Source organism: Harpia harpyja, chromosome 2 (genome assembly GCF_026419915.1).
Source record: "Harpia harpyja isolate bHarHar1 chromosome 2, bHarHar1 primary haplotype, whole genome shotgun sequence".
Taxonomy (NCBI): Eukaryota; Metazoa; Chordata; class Aves; order Accipitriformes; family Accipitridae; genus Harpia; species Harpia harpyja.
Window position 1 is genome coordinate 75,930,553 of NC_068941.1, and position 25,500 is coordinate 75,956,052.

The following is a 25,500-nucleotide window of genomic DNA, read 5'->3' on the forward strand; positions in this document are numbered from 1 at the left end:
GAGGTCTTACAAGTATAATTTAATACAGATAGCGAAGAGCATGAATATCCCTAACAACTACATATGTGGCTGTCAGCCTATGGGGCCTTAGAAATGGGATAAAATGAGCACAAACCAGCCAGGACTGGATTTTGCACACCACTGCCCACCATATTGGATGCAAGAGGACTTGGCTTGAAAATTTATATGCAATAAATATTGTATATGTGGGATGCTCACATAGTCCCATGGGCTCTGAGTTACTGGCACTGAGCAGAGTTAAAAGTATACATGCAAGAGATCCTTTAGAAATTCCCCAAGAAAAATAATGTTGATATGCCCACTGTGAAAAGAGTAGGAGAGAGGTTGGAAAGAAACAGTTTTCAGGAACCATCCTCCTGTGAAGACTGAAAAGCAGCGCAGGCACAGCAGTTCCCCATAACATAGTCCAGATTCAATTTATTTCTGAAGACTCATAGGTTTAAGAGTGAAACCAACCTAGCTAGTCTCCAAAATTCCAACCCCTTAATAAAAATGGAGAAGGAAAAAATCTTTTACAAAATATTAAGGTGAACTTCAGTCATGGAACACAGTACAGAGCATACTAATGTCTTGCATTAAAGAGGAACTGTATTTAAATGTGATCTTCCACTGATTCTATGTTAACAACATTCAGAAGTGGTGGGAGCGGTGGCCCTTGCAGGAGGATGGGTAGAACAAAAATGCAAAAAGGGTAGAAAAATTAAAATGTAAAAAGAATGTGTTTAAAGAATTATTTTAATGGAGAAGAGGAGAGAAAAAGCAAAGAGCTTCTCTGAAGTTATTTACAGACAATGGTATAAGGAAGGGAATTGTGAAATATGGACCATTTTTGTTCAATTTTCTCATAAGAAACTCAAATCCTGGTGTGTACATAACAAACCATGGTGGTTGGATGGGCACTGAATTTATGTTATTATGAGTGCTTTGAAAGTAAAAGAGGAAAATTCAAATTGGGATTTTCATTCTGTTTCATTTGATGTTAACTGCAATGACCAACTGATATGTCAGAGAAACAATATCTTTCTTAATGCCTGAGTGCTCCCCACATTTATAGGGTCAGAAATAACAATAAGCCAAATCAAAGACATTTCCGTTGTTGGGATTTGAATCAGGCCCAGCATACGTCACTAGAGATCCTACAAAGTGTTTGCCAAACCCACAAAGGACTGGAGTAATTCCATAGCTCCATTCTGACATTTCTGAGGTTAGGCAATGTCTCACTATCTGCTGGATATCATGCAGATTAGCAGTACAGTGGCTTGTCGTGGTGGCTTTCACAATAAAACACCAGTAAAGACACCAAATTAATTAACATTGCAGTACTCAAAATTAAGTTATCTTTAGTTCTGTTCCTTATAACTTTAAGCTTATGTATGTTCTCACAACATTTGCCTAGTTTTATTCCAGCTAAGCTCCCTGAACTTTTTCATGGCCCAGTTGCACAAAGCACTGTGTGGGTACAAGGGATGGGATGGGAACAAACAGCTTGAGGAAGAAAGGGTAGAAAGGGATTGCAACAGCCCCAGCTTGTATTGGTTTATTCTGCCAGTGAACAGACCCAAAAAACAAGCCAGCAGAAATAAACCAGGCAGAGTAGCCTTATAGAGAATAATTTTATTCTCATTTGTATGTCGGCTCAGTTTAGTAACTCCACAAAGCCAGTGGAAGAGGCATAGAAAATATAGTGTCTGACTCTATTCTTGCTTATCTGGGTAGAAGCAGGAGTTAAACTTGATGTAAATAGGTGTTAGAGCAGTTATGACATGTTTACAGCCTGCATAGCAGCAATGTATAGAGATCCCTGAGCTGGCTCCAAGCAGGCTAGCATGTCCACAGCGTACTGTGGATTCAGTGCCCTGAATGCTTTCTGCCAGGGTGTAATCATATCCCCCTAGCCTTTCAGCTTAGACTTGTACAAAGGCATTATTATGACTATACAGAATGTACCTTACCTGATAGTGTCTTAGAGCCAACTTGTTCTTTTCATGTTGATGACTGAGAGTCAGCATCCGGGCTTTCCTGGTCGTCTGTCTTTTCCAACTGATGAACCTCCAGTTTAGAGCAGAAATTCTTCTTGTTAGTCCCTAAGGGGAAAAGAAGGAAAGACTTGATACTCCTTAACTCTAAATAATCTCAAAGTTGGTACACAGTCTCAAATCATTCTCTAGCCACCTCTACAGCCAGTAGTCCTTTTGGCAAAGTGTGCCATTCATTCTAAGGGACATATGTGATGGGTGAGATGCATCTTCTTCTTGCAGTGCCTATTTTCACAATCTAGTTTAAACTAGACTTTCAGCTTAGACTGGGCATCTAGTTTTGAGGCAGATGATTTTTGTTAGATGAATGCAATCTTTCTTATCATGGTACTTCCTGTGATAAAAATGGAATATACCAAAATGAAATCATTCAGTACTTCCTTGAGAACACTGGAGGGAGCTCACATAAAGAGACAGGAAAAAAAGAGAAAAGGTGGCAAGAAAGAGTTGTTCCAGTTATGTGAAAAGTTACATGAATATTTACACCTCTATATTGTATTTCATTTCAATCCATGTACAGATGTAAGAAAGAGGTATATCTGTTTATATTAAATGCTGGTAATTTTTCTTTGTATTTGTATCCTGGCATCATTGTAATTTTCTATTTTGAACATGTATACTTAGAAAATACACATAACAGGCCTTTTCTTTTTCATTTAAATTGATGTTTATTTGAGTTCTCTTGTTTCTCTTCACTTGGCTTCATGCTCTGCAGTCTGATATTTAATCTAAAATGAGGGAGAGGGACTTTGGCAAACTGTAGTTATACATCCCCTAGGAAAATACCATCATCTTCAACGAACACAATATAATGAGGAGGTGTCCTATTACATAATTGAGGAAGCATTGTCTTTTATATGCATTCTGGTTCACTTTTCACACTAAATTAATCTTAATAAGCATCTGCTTTGAGTAAAGAGAGTTTTGTGATATTTCAACCATGACCTCTCTGGAAGTCCAAATGATTTCACTTTACGTCTCAGACTGGAGTATTCTTTTGAAACATTTCCCTTTACTATATGATAATCAGTGTGCTAACATGAGCTGATTAATCCCATCAGTCTAACACTGATACCATGGCTCTTGTGCCCTTTCCCCAATAACCTTATGGCTGCAAAATCACTGGCTTCTTAAATGAATTCAGGGCAATCCTACAGATTATGTTATACAGGAGGTCAACCCTGATGATCACAGTGGTCCCCTCTGGCGTATAATCTATGAATCTGTAACTCAAACTGGAAGAAATACAAATAACTGTACAATAGCAGTAACTGAAGAAATAAAACTAGCTGCTTTTAAGACACAGCTTGATATATTTATGAAAAAGATTATATGAGCTGGTTGCCTGCAATAGCTGGAGCATGGACTTGGCGGCCCTGCAGTCACTTCCAGATCTATTTTACTGTGTTTCAATTGCTCATCATCTCACACTCATTTTTAATATTTATTTTAAAACAGTTTTTGATACAGTTACTGGGATAACAAATTAAAGATGGATTTTAGCTTTTTAAAGAAAGGCTCCCTTTCATTTCAGATGACAGACTGAATTGAGGCCTATGAATAATGCTTGTGTTGACCTGCCAGAATATGTCTTAGCAGCGATGAATTCTCAAATACCCGGGCTGAGCTTATTCATTTTGAAGTCAATAGGAGGGAAGGCAATACAGTCCAGTGCTGAATCAGGCTGCATTTTAACATAACAGTGATCATATACTGTGTTTTCTTTAAAAAAAAAAGAAAAAACTGCAAAAGCCACATTTGACCTTGTGAGTGTGACTTTTGCTATATAGTTTATCTGCTTAAAAATATACTACCATATGGCATGTGTTACAGAAAATGTTCAAAATTTGCTGCAGAGTTCCACAGTTACAGTTTTCTCCTGCCCTAGTAGTTTCTAATACTTGACAGAGTTGCAGCTCAGGGAAGAGCTGGACTGGATGAATATGGGCAATAGAGACATTTCCAAGAAAAGTAGGAGGTGGGTTTAGTAATTTATTCAGGAGCACACTCAGGATCTGGTCCAATTAAAATAATTGGTAAAATTTACACTGGCTCAGAGGGAATAAATACAGGGCTAATCATTTTAAAAGCAAGCTGCTTTCTTACTCTGGAGATAGGTCTCAGATGGGACAAATGGAGATTCCCATTCCTGATTGTCATTACCAGTTTCTTGGCATTTTTTTAATAGGATTGGGTTTGGGAAAAGGATTGTACACCATCATGTCTTGGCCAAATTTCATCTCCAGTAACTATTTTTAACCACCTTAGTTTCTTCCTGTGGTTTCTATTATTTATAGTGTTGCTAGGTTTTACTAATCCTGCTGTGTTTTCCTCAAGATGTATTTGCCTTCCACTGGTAGGTGACTAGCTCCTGGTACGCTTTGCTGCCTCATGGAAAGATTTATGGAATTTTGTACGTATATGTAGAATACTTAGAGCTACATGTTTGAAAAAGAGCTTGGAGATGCTGGTTTAAACTCATAATCGCTGTAAATCTCAATATGTAAACCAAAAGCTTAAAGCAAGGGCATACTTAGTTTACATTCTTTTGTAAGCTTTCCGGTCTTTCTTTTTCTCTTCTGCTCTTCTCTTACTCTAACATGAAGTTAAAGTATTTCTTTTATTAAAGGTTAATATTTATTTTGTTGTTTGTATTTCTTTGTCTGCTTATTGGCAAAGCACCAGCAGACTGCTTACATAGTACAAGAAGCAAACGCACGCAGACTCGGGGTGCAGTTACATCATCTCTTAAGGTAATATAAATTCAGGCTGGTGCTGAAAGACCTGGCCTGCCTGTTGCTGGCCCTGGCAGCCTATGCCCATGTGCTGTCATTACCACTTGTGTGGCTGCCCAGTCAACCAGATCACCTTGCATTTTCTGTAGGCTTATATTTCCATCAGATTGGCTTGCTCGTGATCACGAGTGCCAGCATATTTAATGCAGTGAGAGTGCATAACCAGAGGCAACTGGGAGGTTAGGATTCCCTTTTTCAGCAATGACCCCATGTAAGAGTGACATGCGCTGATGGAGAAACCACACCTGTGATTTTTAAAGATCACTAGTGATTATGGCTGCCTCTATTTCTGGGTATCCAATTTAAGATATTTTTAGAGCGTGTGAAATTCAAAATCCTTTCATAACCAGATCCCTTTAAGGCACTCAAATTGAGCTGATCCAAAAAATTAAATCATTTCTGAAAATTATAGCTATAATTCTCTTTCTTAGGGCTTTATATCTAGGGAAGTCTTTCAGACATGGGTTATTTGGTTGTTACTTGTACAGAGCTGAGCATCCAAAAACCTGTCTTTATGAATATGAGATGCAATAATACAAATAGGAGATATCAAGATAATAGCAAACTCATATCCTAAGGTTAGTATTTCAAAGATGCATTAAAAGTCCTGTTTGTTTTGTTTAAAAAAAGTTAGTAAATTCCTTGCAGTGTATCATGTCACACGGATTTTAACATCTCTACCTACAATCCAAATTTTGAATCAAGATTACTTGAGTGGGTATCAGCTATCATGCATCACCAAACCCATTTATTCAACTCACTGTCCCCTTTCATTTCCAACCCATAGTTGCCTGCAACATACATGCTTAAACTCACAACTGTTATTCATATGTCAACACATTTCCATTAACTAATCACAAATTATCGACTTCAGTTCTATAGGTCTGACCACAGGTAAGTTTTCCCTTTGTCCAACACACTTTAGAGCTCAGATAGAGATTTGGAATGTGATTGTAAGTGATAAGATATGTAATGATAGCAATATTTTGTGCTTGAAAGGGCATTTTTAGATTTGCATGCTTGTGAATACATTTGTGTTTAACTAAATTAGCATGAACCTATGGTGTGCATATAGTCCAAAGCATATGCATATGGGGCTATTCAGTAATTTTAAAAAAACTATTTAGTAACTTTGTTACTTAAAAATTAACTTGAATCATATGAACTATGATTGTGTAAGTTAAGAGGATTTTAAAGGAATATTATCTGGAGGAAAAATATAACTGTGGGTTAGAACTTGCCTTGGAGAAGAATATTACTTTAGTATGGCCGGGGTGGTCTTTCCCAGCGGATTCCCCAGGTAAGAAGGAAGGCAAAGTGCCTCCACAGCTCGAAACCACTTCCCAAAAGTTCTGTGGTAGCACTGTTAGAGAAGTCTGGTTCTCTGCGGTGCTTTGTGGGCAGAGACGAAGGGGCAGTTTGTCTGTAGGGAAGAAGCCCAGAGCCTCAACACGTGGAAAACTCTTGTGTCATTCACAGCTGCCACTGAGGGAACTCAGCAGAGCTGAGTTAGCTTGGCTACCACAAGACTGAGAGCACAGTGCTGGCAGACAGGCATACGTGTTTTCAGCTTTGTGAGTTCAGGAACCTGTGTGATCACCGGCAGCCTATGACCACGGGTGGACACATGTCTCTGGAGCCCACTTAAAAATTAGTAAGGTATTTTCTTTCTCATGTTCTTTACCAAAAGAACTAAACAAACTCCTTCTTGTGAATTCAGTTTCAGATAGTGTTAGGTTGGGCTACTTACTGGTATTAATTATAGCAGAGAGCTTGACTCTGGGTTTCCATATGAACATACAGCATTACTAGACAATCACTTAGAGAACGCTGCCTCAAAATGAAAACTCCAATACAATCAGACAGCTCTAAAACCTTTCCACTGGCACATCTGTTATATTCATACATGAACTACAAAAAATAAAAGGCTATCTTTTCTGTCCATTCAGATCCTAAAGATTGCATTTTCCTCACTGACTTGAAGATAGGAAGCAAGGCAGATAAAAAGCTGATAAAAATATGTAAATGTGATCGGTTTAATCTGAAAGAAGCCTCATTCTGTAGTTTTTTAAAAGGCAGCAATAATCTTGCTTTTCATTTCAAAGGGTTAGTTTGCTTTTAGGACAATTTGTTTCTCATTTGGTTTATTGCAATAACTCCTTATTTGCATGACAGGTTTTACAAGCAACATAGTTGACTACAAAATATTAAAACCTCTGACAGCTTCTTATTAAAACAGTGTCAAATCCTGAACCCACTTGTTCAGCTTTTTTACCACGTTTCTCTCCCTGACTCACAGTGAATCACTGAAAACTAGTGCTAAGAAAGTGAATACAGATTTTAGTGTTTGTCCCAAAAATAGTTTTAAATTGTTATGTCCAAATTGCTAAACATGTTAACCAGTCTATTTATACACATTCATATATTTCATTTATACTTTGAAATCAAATTGGTGTAATCCTATAGACTCTCAGTCTTTGTGTGAGATGATGCTGAAGCCATGTCCACAGTCAGCTCTTGTCAAAATTTAGCTAAATTGGTAGAGGATTGTTAAATCAAAACAACCCTTTTATATTGAGACAGTGGTATCAGCACAAACATGGTCATAGCCTATTTGTTCACACTTGCCTGAATTTATGACGGCTTAACTCTTTTGAAAAGAAAATGTCTTTATGATAATATAACTGCATCCAGACTAAGGGATTATAACAATTTAATTTGTCTTTCTGTTTGTTTGTTTGATGCTGTTTTTTTCAAATTATTGATTTGGTCAGATTGTTGGGTGCAAAAATTGAGTGTAGATCAGGCCTCATATCATGCTCTTATTAGCAAACCAAACACTGGTTTTGTTTTTGTTGCTGACGTTGTTTGTTTTCATTGCTGTCTGAATGAGCCTTTTATGGTCGCTGCCTCTGCCTGGCTGACTGCACCCGATTGTATTTAATTACATTTACTCAGTAGTTTTAGCCGGGATCCCCGGCCATTACCTATCAAGTCCAATCACTATTATTTAAATCCAGCGAGTCAGAATCAGAGAATTTATCTTTTACACAGTTATTGCCTAAACATCCCGCATAAACATGCAGAGATCTGGAGGACTTGTTCTGACTGTGCTGATTAAAGGCAAAGAGCAAGATGGATGGAGTCAGTTGTGATCAGCAGGCTACAGCGTCCTGCTGTGCTCCAGTCTCTGCCATTGTGCTGGGCTCTGGGTACCAGACTCGCCATGGTCCTCTCAGGTCTAAAAGGAAAGCTGGCTTTGTTTGCCTGTAAGCATCTGCAAACTGTTCTGACACATGATCTACCCTCTCAGCAAGGCCACTCATTAGGCTGATTATCACTTCAAAGTTTGTATTATCATCCATCTCTAAAGGCAATTAGGAATGGGTGGCTTTGAGTATCAGACACTGGGTGACACTAAGTGACTCATCTTTATTGATTCTTTTGTGAGCAGAGACAGTGATTGAGATGATAGGATTGCAGCCTACCTGCCCCTTTGACTGGTAAATACTGAAGAAAAACGGTGTGTAATTAACTGACAGTTAATATAGGTTCTGTTTAGTGTTCAGAAAGCACAATAGTGGAAGCTGCCCAAAAGGAACAAAGTAATGAAACTCCTTTGACAAGTTAAACTCTAAAGCCAACTGTGTAATTATCTGACAGTTAAAGGGGGGAGGGGAGGGCTTGGATTAGTATTTATGAGACCAAAGGAATTCCCGCGCCCGAACAATGGGGACAGTTACTGACAATAATCATAACGGCCCCACAAAATATTTGTTTGCGCAAGGCCGGCTTTCGAGCGAACGACGCCTGGTTGCAGGGTCAGGAGGCGCCTGGCGGTTCGGTACGGCGGTGCCGGCGTCGCCGCCCGGCCCGGCCCGGCCCGGCCCGCCCCGCCCGCGGGCCGGGACCCGAGCCCGCCGCGGGGCCGAGCGCTGCCCTGCGCTCCGCTCCGCTGCGCTGCGCTGCGCTGCGCTGCGCTGCGCTGCCCTGCCCTGCCCTGCCCTGCCCTGCCCTGCCCTGCGCCGGCGGCGGCTGCCGGCCCCTCCGCCCCAGTAACTCCCCTGCCCGGCAGAAAGCCAGGCTCGCACAAAAGGCCGAGGGCCTAGCCTGCACCAAGAAATGTACTGGATCCACCCTGCCAATGTTCACGCGTGATGTTGTCCTACTAACTCACTCCTCACTTTCCCAGCACAGTTATAGATAGTCCTTTTTATGTCGTGACACGGGCCTTCTGCCAGAACAAGTCGATCAACGCCGGGGCAATTCAGAGGCGCGCTCACTGGTCCTCCGCTGCAGCGCGATAAGCTATTCTCCACTTACGCACTCTCCCGCGATGCAATATTCCCTCCCTGTAGGAATAGCCTGCCTGGCAGCATTTTGAAATCTTCTGCATGGGGGTCACAGTAAACGAGGCAGAAAAAGTCAAATTCGTGTTCGAATGTGAACCATACTATTTTGGAAAGGGATATGCTCTGTCGTTTTCTCCTGGAAGGTGCTAAGGAGAGAGCTACTGACTTTTCCAGTTCACAATGAAGGAGGAGTCTTATTGCCGAAATGAGCCTTCTGGTAGGTACCAAAGTCAGAAAGAGGTGATCAGGGTGTGCTGTTGGAAATGTCAGGCTACCATCATGGAGTTTCAGAAGAGGTCCTTTCAGAGTCTTTAGGATGGCATTTTGTGGATTGAGGGCTGTTTAATACTACTTGTGATTTCATCACCCTGGGAGAGTGGTGGGTTCTCTTTAAATTTTGTATAAATTGTCAGTGAGTAAATAATGCTTTAGGTTTCTTTGTGAATTGAGGATCTCAAAGCACATGGGAGACTAAATGAGCCTGAGAATGTCTCCATGAGATAGGCAAAGAAAGGAAAGCACCTCAGCCCTGCAAATTTTAAAAAGTATATGCATATACAGCATAGAAATGTAGACTAGGTAGCTTGTTGAAAGAACACTGCTACATGTTTTCCTTTTCTCTTCTGTTGACTTCCCATTGACCTTTTCCATCCAACAGAAAGACTTTAGGAACATGTAGAAATGATGGCTAGGACTTTTCATTTTGAGCTGTCTCTGACATAAATAATTTCCCTACTGCTAGCACTGATCACATCACATTGTTGGACTTGCTCACAACAAGGATGAAAAATGATCTGTGGAGTTTGTGGGGTTCAGTGAAGGCCCAAGCAAGAAAAGACTTAGGAGGACATAGGGAGCTGTGAGGTTAGGCATGGGAGGGAAGGTAACTCGATGGGGGAGGGGATTCAGTTAAATGGGGGGTTGAATCATCAAGCAATATCAGTATCTTGTGGTAGTGGGAGACCAGCAAGACTGTGTGGACAGAGGTCTGAGGCATGTACAGGTTACCTACTTTTAGTCATCATGGTAAATAATGAACTGACTATTGTATGGCTGGAAGGTCTCTGGATGTGTCAGCGGAGGACTTGCCAAATACAAGGAAAATATTGCAACAGTACATGGTCTTTTCTGAAACTGCTGCAGAAGCAGCATATTGTACCAAGTTTGGATACTCATTCTCCCAAAAGAAAACACTGACAAGGTAGAAGAACTACAGAAAAAAGCTATAAAGATCTATGTGAAGGACTAAAAATCCTAATCTATTTAATTTATCTAAAAGAAGCCTAAGACCATTCAAAACCATCCATTTAGTTAGGAGATTTTAATCTATCAGACAAATACTTAACAAGGATCAACATCTGGAAACTGAAGCCTGACAAATTCAAAATAAAAATAAATCATACATTTTAGAAAATGTACCATTGGAAGAGGTTACGCAAGGGTGCAAAGTTACATAGGGTTGTTGGGTCTTGCTTTCTGGTTTTAAATCAACAAGTCTATCTTAATTAAAAAATAGGCCAGAAGGAAGGAAGACGGGCACCATAACAAAATTATCCAGCTTGTAGAATGAAGGGGCATTGACTAGGTAACTGTATTTTTTTCCTCTAGATTTATATCTATGAGAGGTTGAAATAAAAAGGAGCTGAGGAGAGGGTGAAAAGTGGGAAAGACGCATATACTAGCAGCTTGCAGATGCTGCTGAAGCACAACAGATCTCCAGAATCCTGGCCCTGCCGCTGTTGGCCTGCTGTGACTTTGGCAAGTCATGATGTCCTGCAAGGTTTTTAATTCCCCAGGCATTCTTTGATTGCCTTGTCTACTTGAAATAAAGTCATAAGGTAGTGCTGCTTCTGAATGAAGCAGAGTCCAGATCTCAGGTACAGGTATTATTGCAATACAAAACCAGAACAACAACAAAGGACTTTAATGTGGTTAGTTTCTCCTTTCCAAATCGCATCCCAGCCAGCCTTCTGAGTCTTCTTGCAAGAAATGTAGGATCAAAGACTTGCACTGATAAAACAGTTAAAATGAATCAGTATGAGAAATGTGTAGTAGAACAGAAAGTAATAGCAGCCACTGGAAGGATTGTCAGCAGGCAACAGTGTGACAAAGGGAACTATGTTAACTTTAATTGTGTTAGATTCTTTTATTCTTCCCAAGACATTTTCTTACATTACAACAATAAGAGACATTTCAAATTCACATGATCTAAAGAATTTCCTTCGGACATGCTGTTATAGCTACCCACTTCCAGAAAGTACACAGAAAAGGCAGACAAGAGGAAGAGAAAACCTCAAGCATAATGTTTGCTAATTCATTTTGACCTCCACTACTGGTTTGTAAAGTCCATTCTACTTTCTCTGTCTCTCACTTTTACCTTCTTTCCAATTTAATCTGATCCAAACAAATTATACCTGAACAGTCATTTTCATTTGGGTCTTGTTCACTGAGATACTTAGCAAACAATCAACTGACAAACAAGATAAGGACAGCCAAAGAAAGATAAGCTTTTGTTTAGGTAGTGGAATCCCAGATAAAGACCTAAGTAGGCCTGCACAAACTCAAGAACCAGTGATACTATCTTTTAAGCCATGGCACTGTGGTGGCTTCCATTGTATTTATTTACTATACATACTCATAAAGCCTGATTTACAAATAATTTTAAATGTACACAGTCCAAATGTTTTTTGGGTTTTTTGTTGTTGTTCTCCTTTTGGTTGAAAATGAGAGAGGTAGTCTGAAAATTATATTATATACTTTTGAATCTTTGTGGGTTTAGTCTGGAAAAAGCAAAGAAAAAAAATCACCTGAACTGTCAGGAAGAGGAAACAGGAAAGAAAAAATGTGGAAGTTACAATATGGGAGCCACTCTTCTCATGAGGACTTAGTTTTATTAGTGGTGTTGGAGAGCTGGTACCATGACTATAAATGTGGTACCAGTTCTATGGATAAAAACACCACCACAAGAGATCTGCTTTGCTTTCAAGCCAAATATTTCAGAGCACTTTATGAACATTAGCAAAATAAGCCTCACAGCTTCCCTGCAGAGTAGGTAGGAAAGATTAAGCCCTCCTCACAGATGGGCAAACTGCATTACAAAGCAATCAGGTGGCTGGCCTGAGGTGGGGCAGCAGGTCCAGCAGGGTGGGGAGGGGGAACCTGACCTCTTGACACACACCTCTATTCCCTAACTACAGGACCTGTACTTCTGTAATAGTTGATGTAAAGTAATAGTCTCTAGATGAAACCCATAGAAAATTGTAGTCTCTGAAGATATTTATTTGGCACCTTTCACTAGCTCTGCAGCCACACCATTATTTTTGAAAAGCACGCTCTGATTTAAAATACACTGAAAACTACAGCAATTAATTTATTCTGTGAGGAAATACATGTGTACAATTAGAATACAACCAAACGTTTAACTTGACGAATGAACCAAATATTTAATTTGATGAATGTGACCTTTACTAGCAAGTTTTGCTGAGAAGATGTATTTAAATGTTGTTCTGTTGAACATATATACAATATATATTTGCATAAAGTGTTGCTGGAATATGTGTATTGTTATACATGTGGCCTCAAATGATATTTAAATGTAGACCTAAAGAATTTTTTAAATACAAGGAACTTAGAACTTGAGCCTACAACTTCTCCATGTCAGAGAAATAGGCTTTTTGTGAATTTTTGTTAGGACGGCTTTGTATATCTGAGGAGACGTTTCTTTCCTTTAGTTTGTGTCATACAGAAGCTTTAAACCACCAGTTATACAATCATCCCTGTACAATGAGAAAACTGAAATTTCCTACAGACAATCTGAAGAGTGGATATACATGCCAAGAGCTGTACTGATTGAAGCCTTATGCTGACTGCAAACACTTCACAGTTACTGGAACACTCTCAGCCAAGGCAACTGTCCATGGACACAGGTGTTCACATGCTTTTTAAAGAACTACGAAAAGAGATGTTGTGCTTGTCTGGTCTTATACCTGTTCAGAAGATCAAAGCAGAAGCAGACATAAAATTTCCTAATGTTTTGTGCAACAAAACTCAAGGATGGTAATGTAAAATTTGGCTGCTGGCGAGCAGATCGGTGTAACTGATCAATACAACAGAACAACAGAGAAGCAAGGGAAAGGAGAAGTTGAAGGCATCCTGAGGGGAATACGGTGTGAATCTGATGCAGTGGAATGAGAGTAACTAATGAAAGGATTCAAGGTGCCTGTGATGGATACCATGGTCAATATGGTGGATAACGACCATAGCAGCAGTGTTTTGCAGGGACAGATGGTATGTAGAACAGACTGGCACAGCTGGGGGCAGGAGAGAGGGAGAAGGAGAAGCAATTGGATGCTAGAAAAGCCAAACATCAAGCAAGGAGGTGAAGGGAAATGTGAGCCACCAGAAAAAGTCATGCTGTGGAAACATTAGGGAGAAAGCAGTAATACATTTTAGCTGTAGTTTGGATGTTTGGAATGTAGGACAGGGATGAGCTGAGGAAGAAATGAAATTTCAAAGGAAAGAAAATAATTCTTAAATCAGATCTAGATCTGGCTCCAGGTTTCAAGCATCCTCTACTCTGGAGTTTTGGCTCAGCTCACAAAGGGAGGAGCCATTCAAGACTGGGTTCAGATTTCAGTCACACTAAAGATGCAAGGTTTTGGTTTGACACCGTCTTAAAAGAAAACCCCATATAAAACAGCTTGGAGTTAGGTCTATATAGAGGCCAAAATATAGAGTATTATGGTGATTGATATTTGTTTGGGAGTCAAATTTGTTCTGCATGAAAAAGCCAGGGAAAGGGTTCCTCTTCTCTGATTCACTGAACAGAAGGTAATTGAAAGATCTCTTTATGGCAGGATTTACGACCCCTGAGCCTCAGTCGTTTTGAGCTAAATAATAATGCATTTGCATCGTAAGTGTATCTAATTTGAATTTCGCTTCCTGCCTAAACACTTTGAAAAGATGCATGCCTTGAGGTGTCTGCCTGAATAAAATTCCTGTGGAATTGAGGCTAACAAATAAAGTATGTCGTGGTGTGTTAGAATCTGCTCTGCCCTGGAGAATAGCTCCCCTGATAAACTGTCTGATTTATAATGACAACTGCTCCCACTGTTGTATACAAGTATACCTTACAGTAATGGGGAATTAAAGAGGCTTTCATGTGAACCAAATATTTAGCTTTGAAGTCAGTGGGAGCTGAGAGAGCTCAGCACCGCTCAGGATTAGTCCCTTGGGAATTAACCTTTTCACCTTACTATAGGGGCAGGATGAAATTTTGAGAAGGGATTTTAATGGTGTGAGTGTACTGAGTAATAGGAAGGATGAGAATTCATAACAGTGAGTTACCTTCTACTTCAACAAACACTGAGATTCTTCTAGAAGACTGCATGACTTTCTCAGCACCTTATCCCTACTAAGATTTACACAGAATTAGTTTTCATAGAGAATATAGCCTGTGGTCCTTTATCAGAAGCTTGATCATATAATGTAAAAGCCTCAGAAAGGGACTTTATGCTTTAAGTTGCTGTGTTAACTAATCCATCAGCACCACATCAGTTGTGCAGAAGCAGTAACAGTTTTTATGCTTTCCTGTGAGAGACTTTCCATCTGCTTTTTGCCTTCAGTTCACTGTTTGAATTAACAAAAGTGACCATGGAAATCCAACTCATTCTGCAGTTTCTCAGTCAAAAGTGAGCGCATTTTTTCCAGGTATTCTTTTGTTGATGATGATATTAAAAGTGACTTTTAAATTGGCTGTTGTGAAACAAACAGAATCTGCCATTGAGGGAAAAGACAAACTGCTTATAATTAGTTCTGGCAGCTGGAGGATGGCACTCCTGCTGTTTCTGCTGCTGGCACTGTAAAGTACATCATGTCACAATGCATGAATTATCCAAGGTCAGCTCTTCAACACACCCAAATTGCTACCAATTATTAATTAATTAGTATCATTATGGGACTGCCTTAAGGGCCCTATCAGTCCCCTTGAAACAAATAAAGTGACTAAGAAAAAAAAGGAGGTAGAAGTGATTAGTGATAAGTAAAAAAGGTAATTCTAAGGACAACCTCATGTGGGTCTAGTCTTGCAAGATACCTAATGCTTCCCAACTGATCTCAAATGCTTTCCTCATGATCTCTAAATGCATTTGAGTTGCATGGGAATATAAATCACTTGTTGCATGTTAATGTATTTTTCACAACTAAAATTTTGCTATGTAAACATTCCTGTCCTGTTATTGTTTTTATTATATCTTTCTTCACCTGCTCTTCCTCTGAAGGCTTCATCTACAATACTTTAGGAGCTGTATCTCGGAAGGCATGTAGTTACAATGCTAAATAGTGCTATAGCTAATATTTTGTCATTTGTCCTCTGAAATGAGCTGAAGAACTTAATACTGCAAAGTATTCCCATGCAATTCAAAGGTAAATTGCTTAGAATGGTGTTTAAAAGAATAGATGCAATGACAGGGGAAGAAAGATGCAGTTTATTAACTGGTGATTACAGGTTAAGAATGAGTGAGACAGAAGTCTCTAATTCTACCTAAGTGCCACTTTAGGAGCCTAAGTCCTTATTTATGGAAAAACACCACCATCAGCATATACTGCACTCATTGTAATGTGCACAAATAAATACATATCTAATGCACATGCCTACTGCAGTGACATCTGGTTATGCAGATTAAAGGATATGCGAAGTTTGTGACATTGTGATAGCTTAGTATCATCCAAGTTTTCCAGAAGTCTCCAGTCATTGTAAAGTGTTAATTATAAATTGTCTAGAAGTAAGAGATGATGATGTCTAAAAATATAGTGAGTCAGGTGATATGGGACCAGAGAAAAAGAAGAGACTCTGTGGTTATATGCTGATTGTATACTCCCTCTCTACAGAAAAGTATATCTGATAAAAGTGTCCATCAATTGACGTAGAATGAAGAAGAGGAAAACAGCCTTGATTGATAGACATTTATAAGGAGTCAGTAGATAGTTCTTTAGCTCAAGTAAGACGCAAGTGTATTTTGGGGGGATAAACACCTGGATTTTGTCCTGAAAGTATTTTGTAGTCTAAGCCACAAGAAACAGACATTTGTAACTCTTTCTAGATCATTCATCACTGGAATACCAGAGGACCAGAGTTGCAGAAAAGCTCAGCACCCACCTGGGCAGGTAAGTGAGATTTACATTTCAAATGTGCTCGGCACACAGCAGATCCCAGGGCAGAGCTTATGGGGAGGGATTTTCTTCTGTCAAGCGGTGCTGAAATGTTGATGATCGACCACTTATTTTGGCACAAAAAGAGTTCATGTCTTCCTAAAACACTTCCTAAGGACCTTAATTCTACATGTGGGAATAAGTAATTAAGAAATTAGAGCAATTCAGTAGGTGACTGTAATCTCTGTTAAGTCTACTTGCATGTTTTGCCACAAAATTTCAGTGGCAAGTCTATGCTGTTCTGCCTTAAATATTTTCCAGAAGCGTTTCTTGGAAATAGGGGAACATAAACAAGGCAAAAGAGCTAATCTCAGTCATAAGTGATTTAAACCATGGATGTTCATTATTGTTTCAAAATAGCTGTCTCAGGGAGGCTTTTAAAAATATATTGCCACTATTATATGTAATTGCTGTAATTGTATTTTGGGTTCATAACCAAGTAAGGAGGTTTATCAACACATTCTCTTTCTCCAAACGCATCACAATCATGATGGGTATAGTCATAAGCAAAGAAGGCCAAAAGAAGAAAGGAGGAGGGAGTTCTGGAGAGAATAAGAAAAAAAAAAAAGAATTTTCCAAGCGAGAAAAGAGCATTCCCTGTGTGGATTCCACTTCCCTGAAAACCGGGTTGCTTTGTTAGGTACTTACAAAATGTGGCTGTTCTCATGCAAACAATACTGAAAATTTCAACCTTAACACAAGTTATCCCCCCAATCCCAAATCTGCCTCCTATGTTTATTTATCATTTAATTATTACTTTTTAACTTTAATGATGTTTTTCCTAGAAACGGTAGTAAGAATTGAAAAAGAACTTCAGCATATGGCCTGCTGAAGACAGCAAATGGAAGGGCCTAACATATAATTTAGCCATTCTTCTATCTGTTATGCTGGTTTTGCTTTTCCAGTTTTCAATTTAATTGCTCTCCAGTCATAGTTGTGCTCTAGGATGCCTTTCCAGGAGCAGTTAGACTTGCAAATGTATAGTTTGACCTGACTATTAAGAATTATATCACCTGAGACTTTTCATTACAAAGAAATGTCCCAGTGGTTGTAGCTACAGTCTTAAGAAACAACACCTTTTAAAAAAAACTTAATTAATTGCAGTAAAGAACATATCTTTTCTGTGCTGGATTTTGACTTTTGAAATATATGTGTGAGCAGTTCAGAATCAGTATCTTCCATCAGCAAAATTGCACTGGCATTGGTTCATATGCACATTAGACAAAAAAGAGTAGATGTCTCTGGTGAATGGTGACACCAGGCTTGAAACTGCAGTGTCAGCACAGTCTTCCCGAATAACCTTCACAAACAGGCAAGATTTTCCACCCATGAACTATATGTGATCTCCAGTATGCTGATGTGAATCCAAAGCTACTTTTTCCAATACTTTCTAAATTAAACGGAAGAATACATTCTCCTGTGAGGTTACCCACAACACGAAGTGGTTTTCTACAAGCACCTGTTGTCCAAAACAGTCTGAAAGAGAGCTTCATCATGTTGTGACAAACACCACTAGGGAATGGGGAATTTTTTGTGATCTTTGTAGAATTTGGATGTTCATAATAAACTGTTCTGAATATGATTATCATCTGTGCCTTATGTTCTAATGTCTTGTAATGGAGTGCAAACAACTCCATTAGTCATTCCTGTGGATTATGGTTCCTTTACCTGAGGTCCCCATTGTCCAGCCCTCCAAAGAAACCATCTAATCTTTATGCCCGCTTTTGGGAGATGTTTCCAGAACAGCCTTTGAACACCAGTGTGATACAGTATCTGCCAAACTGCACCTCACAGTGATCATGTTTGGATAGGCATGCTCAAGGCACCGGGATTTATGGCCAATTCCTTCAGACAAATGTAGACTAAAGAAAAAGCCCTATGATATTCCTGTGGTTTTGATGTGGCACGTCAGGCATGCTTTGTCTTCTCAAGCACTGTGTACATTGTACCACAAGTAACAGATCCAGACATGAGAGGTAAACTGCTACTGATAAGACTGGTATTAGATTACTTTCAGAGAAGGCAAAGGAAGAGCCACAGAAGGAAACATACTTCAAATCCTAATTTTTTGTCTGCATCGGATGCAGTGAAGTTAATGCATTAGTTCTTAGCAGAAGCAATATAAGGTCTGCCTTTTTCCTCAAGAAAACGACTTTCACCACAACCACCCTGAACTGAGTGGAAGTTAAAACTATGCGACACCTTTCAGAAATAGTAACTAAGTAGGTAAAAGAACATTTTGTTTCAGATGTTTTTTTTTTTTACCATCACAAGGGCTGTGCCATGTGGTTTAGGGCCTCAAATTAGGTTTCATAAAGTTGGTTTTTGAAAGACAGTAGGAATGGAAATATTGCCATGATCTGTGCTCATTATAAAGGGAAATGTTTTGCATGTGAACATTCCCTTCCAGTGTTGTGAGTCCAGCTAACACTCTGGGAGTGCCTGAGAACCAGACTATGAACCCAGCCAGAAAACAGCTATAAAAACAAGTAACATGGACTACACTGTTTTCCATTTGCATTTAACTCAAGTGGAAGGTAATAATAAGAAAATTGGATTAAAAAATGTTTTGGACTCAATTCTGTCTGGCATTTGTGCCCCCTTGTACAGGCATATTCTAAATTGTACCCTGCCTAAAATCTTCAGAAAGACCACAGTCACTCCACAGAAGCTCATGAAACAATTTTCATGACTAGGGGCCAGAAATAGGCACCTGAGGGTGTGTATGGTCTTGTTTGTCACAGCTCTATGTAGTCTTTTTATATTAGAGTGACTTGTGCTCCTAGAGAAGGAGCCTGTGCGTGGCCACACTAGGTAGATGGTTATTTCTACAGCAGCTCTTGTCAGCTGTGCCTGATGAGCTCAGTGCTGTGATAGATGAGGCCTAAAATGGCACCACCACACTGAAAGCTGTGGCTTCACTTCCTCAAAGGTTTTTGTACTCTTTTTGGGGTGTCTAGGGACCAAGAGATTAATAAAAAGGGTCTGCAACTATGCCCCAACTACTTCACAGAGACTGAAACATCTGTGTTCTTTTCTCCCCTTCACATTAACAAGGTTAATTTGGAAGGAAAACCATGGAGTCCAGAAATATCTCCCAAGTAGTTATGAAGATCCAAGGAGTTATTAATGGGACTGGCTCATTTTCTTACTACAAAGTTTCTTCCTATCAGAAAGTGTAATTTTGTTGATCAGAGTCTGTTTTTTTTCATGAGAAAATGGTTGATTGAAAGTTTTTTACAAGAAAAATATGAAGAAAATATATTTAATTCCAACATACAATCCATTTTTTTACATTTCCATTAGAAATGTTTTACATTTTCTGTTAGAAAAAAAATTAAAACCTAATGTTGTTCCCTGAAAAAAAAAATATTTCTAGTTACTAGAAATGCAGAGATTTTCCACCCCCCCCCCCCGTAAATACATGAATGCTATGTTGACAACCTCCATATAAACATATATCCTTTTCTTATTTACACTGTCACACAAAAAGATTGGGACTGACAGCTCTTAAATCTGAAAAGGGCTCAACGATGCAGTCTCAGATACATTTCTGAAATGCCAAGAAGACAAAATGTAACCACATCCTGTTGAATATCTGTGGGTAATAATGACACTGCAAAACTTTGAGAGGATGTGTCCCAATTAATTAACCTCTTTGACCAGCTTCCTTTTGTTTGGTGCCAGTTGCCATATGGAACCTCTAAACTCTCCCCTGACCATGGGTGGAGAATTTGCTATGTATGCTGCCATTATTTAACTCAAAGGTAAATCTGAATGTTTTTCAAAAAGATTCTTTCAGGTCCCACTCATTAACAAAATGCGTCTTTCAGACATCAAGTTCAAAATAATCACCTATTGACAATGAAATATAATGCATTTTACTGATGCAGGTGAACCAGAATGGTCAAAATAAGAATAAATCTGATTTTTTTCCACAAAGCCCAAACTGAATCAACTATTTTCTTAAGTGAATAAATACATAATAATGGTCTGCCACCAGAGGTTTTCTTAGGGGATTTTTAAAGTCCTTGGCATTTTCACTTGTCCCATTTCTCCCTGACTGGAGATTTATCTTTAGACTAGTGTTCTGTCAGTCTTGTCCCCACCTCAGCCAAAATGTAAAAAAATCTGTAAGTCACATGAGAGCAAACCTGCTTGAGCCCTAGGGCCTGATGTCCTCCTTGCTGAAGTCAGTGAGAGTCTGTTAATTGATTTCAAAGGGAGCTGGATGAACTCCCAGTATCAGGTATAACTGTTTGGAGGGGTTTTGGGGGATAGGGTCCGGATAAGCGGCTGAACATTTGATTCATTATCTGAACCCAATTGAATTGCCAGTGCAGAAGGTTCATCCATCATTTCTTTCTGCTTTCCAAGTTCAGAGCTTAGGGATTTATCTGCTCCTCTTTCATCAGTGAATCACATTACTAACATGATTATTTAAAGCAACGCAGAAACAGAGATCTCCCCAGCGCTTTTAGTGAAGTCGCTTGCAATACGGTAGATAGAGGACACTGTTGAACGAATACTGAGCACATCTGACATAAAAGGATCCACTGATTCTTTTTCTCTGGTTTAGCTGAACAGAGCCTGTGCTGTCTAATATCACCTCGGCAGACTTGGCTGAGTATTTAAGCAAGGGACTTCAGACAATCCCTAGCCCGAATCCCTTGGAGTCTGGAAAAGTTCAGACCAGTAACTCTTAAGCTTTTTGCTCCAGGTTTCAACATTTATACACAAGAGCTTTTCTAACAGAGGAAATTCTGAACTTTATTGCCCCATTTTTAGTAGTTAGATGAAGGAAGGACTGTGTTTAAATGACGCACCTTAAATTGCATTTTCAGTGAAGTAGTTGTCATTTCTGGTTGTACATGTATGTTCTGCTACTGATCCAACATTTTAAGGAGGTTTATATATTTAAAGCACTTTAGGTGACCTTTAATCACAACTGTATAACACACGAGGATGCTCAGAGCTTTCAACTTCAGAGCTGAAGGGTCTTCAGGGACTGGGGGCCCTGGAGTCTTTTGAGTTGGACAAACCAACAACCAAGTCAGGCCACAGTCCCCAGCCCCTGCCACCCTACCTTCAAAGCATCTGTGGGTGCTCTCACACTGCGAGTTCCTCCTCCATAATCTGACAATGACAGTGTAGCCATGGGACTTTTCTTTTTCTCTCTTTTCTTGATGCCTCTTTCAGCTTTAAGGCTGCTACACAGTTGTCAGAAGTCTGGCTTCAATGGTCTGAAGGGAGACAGATACTGATAAATTTCCTTTTGATCTCTGCTCTGCAAAACCACTCAGTCAGAAAAAATAGAGGGGTCTGTGTGCGTAGGGGTTGGAGGATGTGAAAGGCAAAAAGCACCCTCTCATGCCAGAGTGAGTATAACTCCCACTTCACATTAGATCTGAAAGATGAATATAAAGAGTTTTGTATACATTTTGCAAATCAAGACAATGCGCTGTAAGAAAATGAAGCCAATGAGTAAAATGGGGGTAATGATACTGATCTCCTTTCCAAAGTGCTCTGAGATCAGTTGATGAAAAGGACTGTACAAGAGCTAGGTATTATTATAGTTAGATCATTGCGATTGCTTTTCTCAAAAACCTTATCTTTTTGTTGCATATTCATCAGTATCAATGTTGAAAGGTTACAGTTTATAACAACTACTTTGTTATACTATAAATGAGACTGAAAAAGAACTTTTGTTTTCATGGGGCTACAGAAATTTGCACGTATCATTTGAGGATGCATATATACAGCTGTAGCAGGTGTCGTCCACTCAACTTTCTGTATCTATCTGCCTGATCTAAGGCTGAATGAAGAGAACACACCAGTGATCTGAACACTGTCAAGTGAAGAACACAATATTTAAAATACAGAATGTTAACCTTGATTAGGCATAGACACAGTCATGAGCTTGGTAGGCACAAGTAATGAACAATCCAGGAGCCACACAACTGTGTTAGGGAGCACTATTCCCAAAACACTATACCTCCTTCACAGCAAATTTGACTAGCTGAGACATCATGTTGCACTAACAACACAACTAACCAGCTTCTGACTAGAGCAGGCTTGTAAGCAGCCATCTCAAAAGCAGGGCAGGGCACACCCATGTCTGTTGTGTCTCTGAAGGCATATTCATATGTTCCTTTTACTCAATGAATCTCAGTGTTGGTAGAACTGACTCTAATTTGGCAGAACTAGCAAAGGTGGAAAGCTTATGGGGGAATAAAAAAGCCAAAATAGTAATGCTCCAATAGGAATACTAAAGCAGCAAAGGGCATCTCAATGTGAACTAAGATCCAAGGAAAATGACCCAAAATATTCATATAAAATCCCAAATTAGCTTTTTCCTCCACAGCAGCCAGACTGCCACTGGAAGACAAGTTATTGCATACAGGGTATGTACAGCAGAAGATACAAACAAATCTAGAATTGGAAGTGCAAAGAAAAAAATAAGGCAAGTGAAAAGTATTTTTCCTGACATAAATACATTATGCATTCTTTAATGTATCATCATATATTACAGTTATAAAATAGCTGGTAGCTGGTAATTATTATGTGCTAATAAAAAGTGACAGCAAAATACTAGCTATGGAATGTGCGGGTAAAACTAACACGGCTCTTACATATGCTTTAACAAGGCCTGTACTACATTATTTACAGTTTATAATAAAGTCTTTTGTTCATTTCACCACAAAATTACATGCAGTAACCATATAGCCACAAATGAGTCTTCCAAATGCACATGAACAGCAAAGCCTACAGGTACATGCAAAGGTTCTGGCTGGGTTTCTGACAGGTTCCGAAACAGAGCACAGTGAGTGTTAGTAAAGGACTTCCTACAAAATTTATCTATCTTACTGTATGAAAAAAAATGTTTTTCTTATAGCTTTAAAATTGAGATGTCTCAATGTCTCAATGTAAATGTTGCATTTCTAGTGATCCATGAAAAATCCTTTATGTTTTTGAGTGAAACAGTTTTCCCAGAGGTTTACAAAGCCAAAATACAAAAGTAGTTTTATTATCTGTTAGGATTTTACAGATCATGCCACAAAATTCATAGTAAATGCATCTGCATACAGTTCTTAAAAGAAACCTCAGTTTAATAGATACATTACTGGGGCAGGGATGAACTTGCTGTTTGTTTATAATAGTTGTAAGACATCATTCAACCCCTCCATGTAGGCAAGCAGCTGTCTCCAGATTCAAAACACAAATCCAAATAAAAATAGCGAAGCAGTTTTGCTTAGCTTGCACATACATGGATATATGTGTGTGTAGAAGAGACTTCAAATTGAGAAGTGGAGCAAAGCTCAGAAATAGATTGAAGACATAAAAAGAACCAATGCTAGTATATGCCCTAGGAGAAGTCTACAGAGTGTATTATTGGTTGGGTACTGACTGGAGGATGTATTATTATTCCTGGTAGCTTGAATCCCGATGGTTTCAAGAAAGCAGGAATTTCTTTCTTGGAAATAAACCTTCTCAGAAACAAACAGAAATAAACATCAAAGAAAATTTACCCCATCAATTTCTCCATTCAATGGGAATAACCTATGAGATCTCAAAATACAGGTAGTTGCTCAGATCAAAAAGAATAACCACGTTTCTCACTATTGTTAATTACAAAGAAGAGTAAATTACTGAAAAAGGCCTTAAATTTAAACAATTCCAATAAAAGTAAGAGTCTGATTTATTAACAATTATGTGCATTTATATACAGCTGAAATTCAGTTAAGCCTTTAAGGTATGGCTGTTATTACTGAAATGAAGTGGTGCCCTAGTCATGGACTGAGACCCCACTGTGGGAAGAGTTCTATGAAGAATGGATAAAAACCACAGCCTTGCCTCAAAAATCATTGAAATATAAGACAAAGGAACAGATTGAGACAAATGAGTACAAGGAAACTAGGCAATATCGGATTAATTTAGTAAAAGTAGTGATAAGTAAAGGTCTCTGCAGGCCAGTAATCTAGCAATTGTCTGATTATCCACAGACATCAAGGAAAGACAAGACTGTGAAGAAGCTGTGTCCTGCCAACATTTGTGGGTAGCTCCTCCCAAGCATAATGGACAAAGTGGGCAAAGGAATGAAGGTACTTGTTTTAAAATTTATTATGTGAGTATAAACTGCTGAGAACACCATTACATTCCTGTTAATATCTGTGTGAGCCAATATTTGAAAATGAATGAGAGATGCTAAGCAGGATAAGGATACCTCGTCTAAAGGTTTGAAAAGACTTTGGCAATCATCATTTTGGTAGAATACAAAAAGTGTTGGTTGGAAGATATTCTCTGATGGATCCAGAGGAGAGAAACTCAAATTTTTCATTCAGTGAATTTGTAAAGTAAAAAGTAAATAGGGCAATTGCTAGAGAGACAAGGGCGGGGAGGTGACTGTGGGATAGGCTGAAGCAGGACTGGACTGAAAGGGGAAAGTGACAAAAGCTGTAGGAAGAGTAATGGATAAAATGGAAGAGGGTGATCAAGTGGTGGGATGGGGCTGCTGGAGAAAGCAGAACTCTGAGAAGAAGAGAGCCACTATAGCATCTCTGCCTCAAGGGAAAGGGAGAGAAAGTTGGGGAGGAGAAGAGAAAGCAAGACAAAGCAGAAGCCTTTGCTGATTTCCTCCCAAAAAGTCAGTGAGATGCCATTTGAGGAGAGAGAGAAGTGGATACAGGAGGATGGAAAGCTTAAGGAGTGAGTCAGAGATGTGGAAATAGTTACTGGGATTAAGTAGATTTACTCTGAAGAATGTTACTTAGGGAAATGGCAAAACTGGAGGAGAAAACACATCTATGGTACAGGAAAGCATCTAGGCCACCAAGTCATACTGTGCTGTGCAAGATCAGGAAGAGGGGAAAGGAGCGATGGGAGTGAGTTAGGGGTCTGCTGTCAGAGAAGGGATAAAAACAAAATGAAGATGTGGAGGACAGGGAATCACAGAGGCAGGAATTATCGGATCACTGAGAGAAGGGAACAGAGTGCGAGGCAGAGTCATGGTTTCCTGAGAGTTTGCTAGTCAGGCTCACAGATTGTTCTGGCCTCATCTCAAGACGTGGTTCGTTTCTGTGAAGCTAA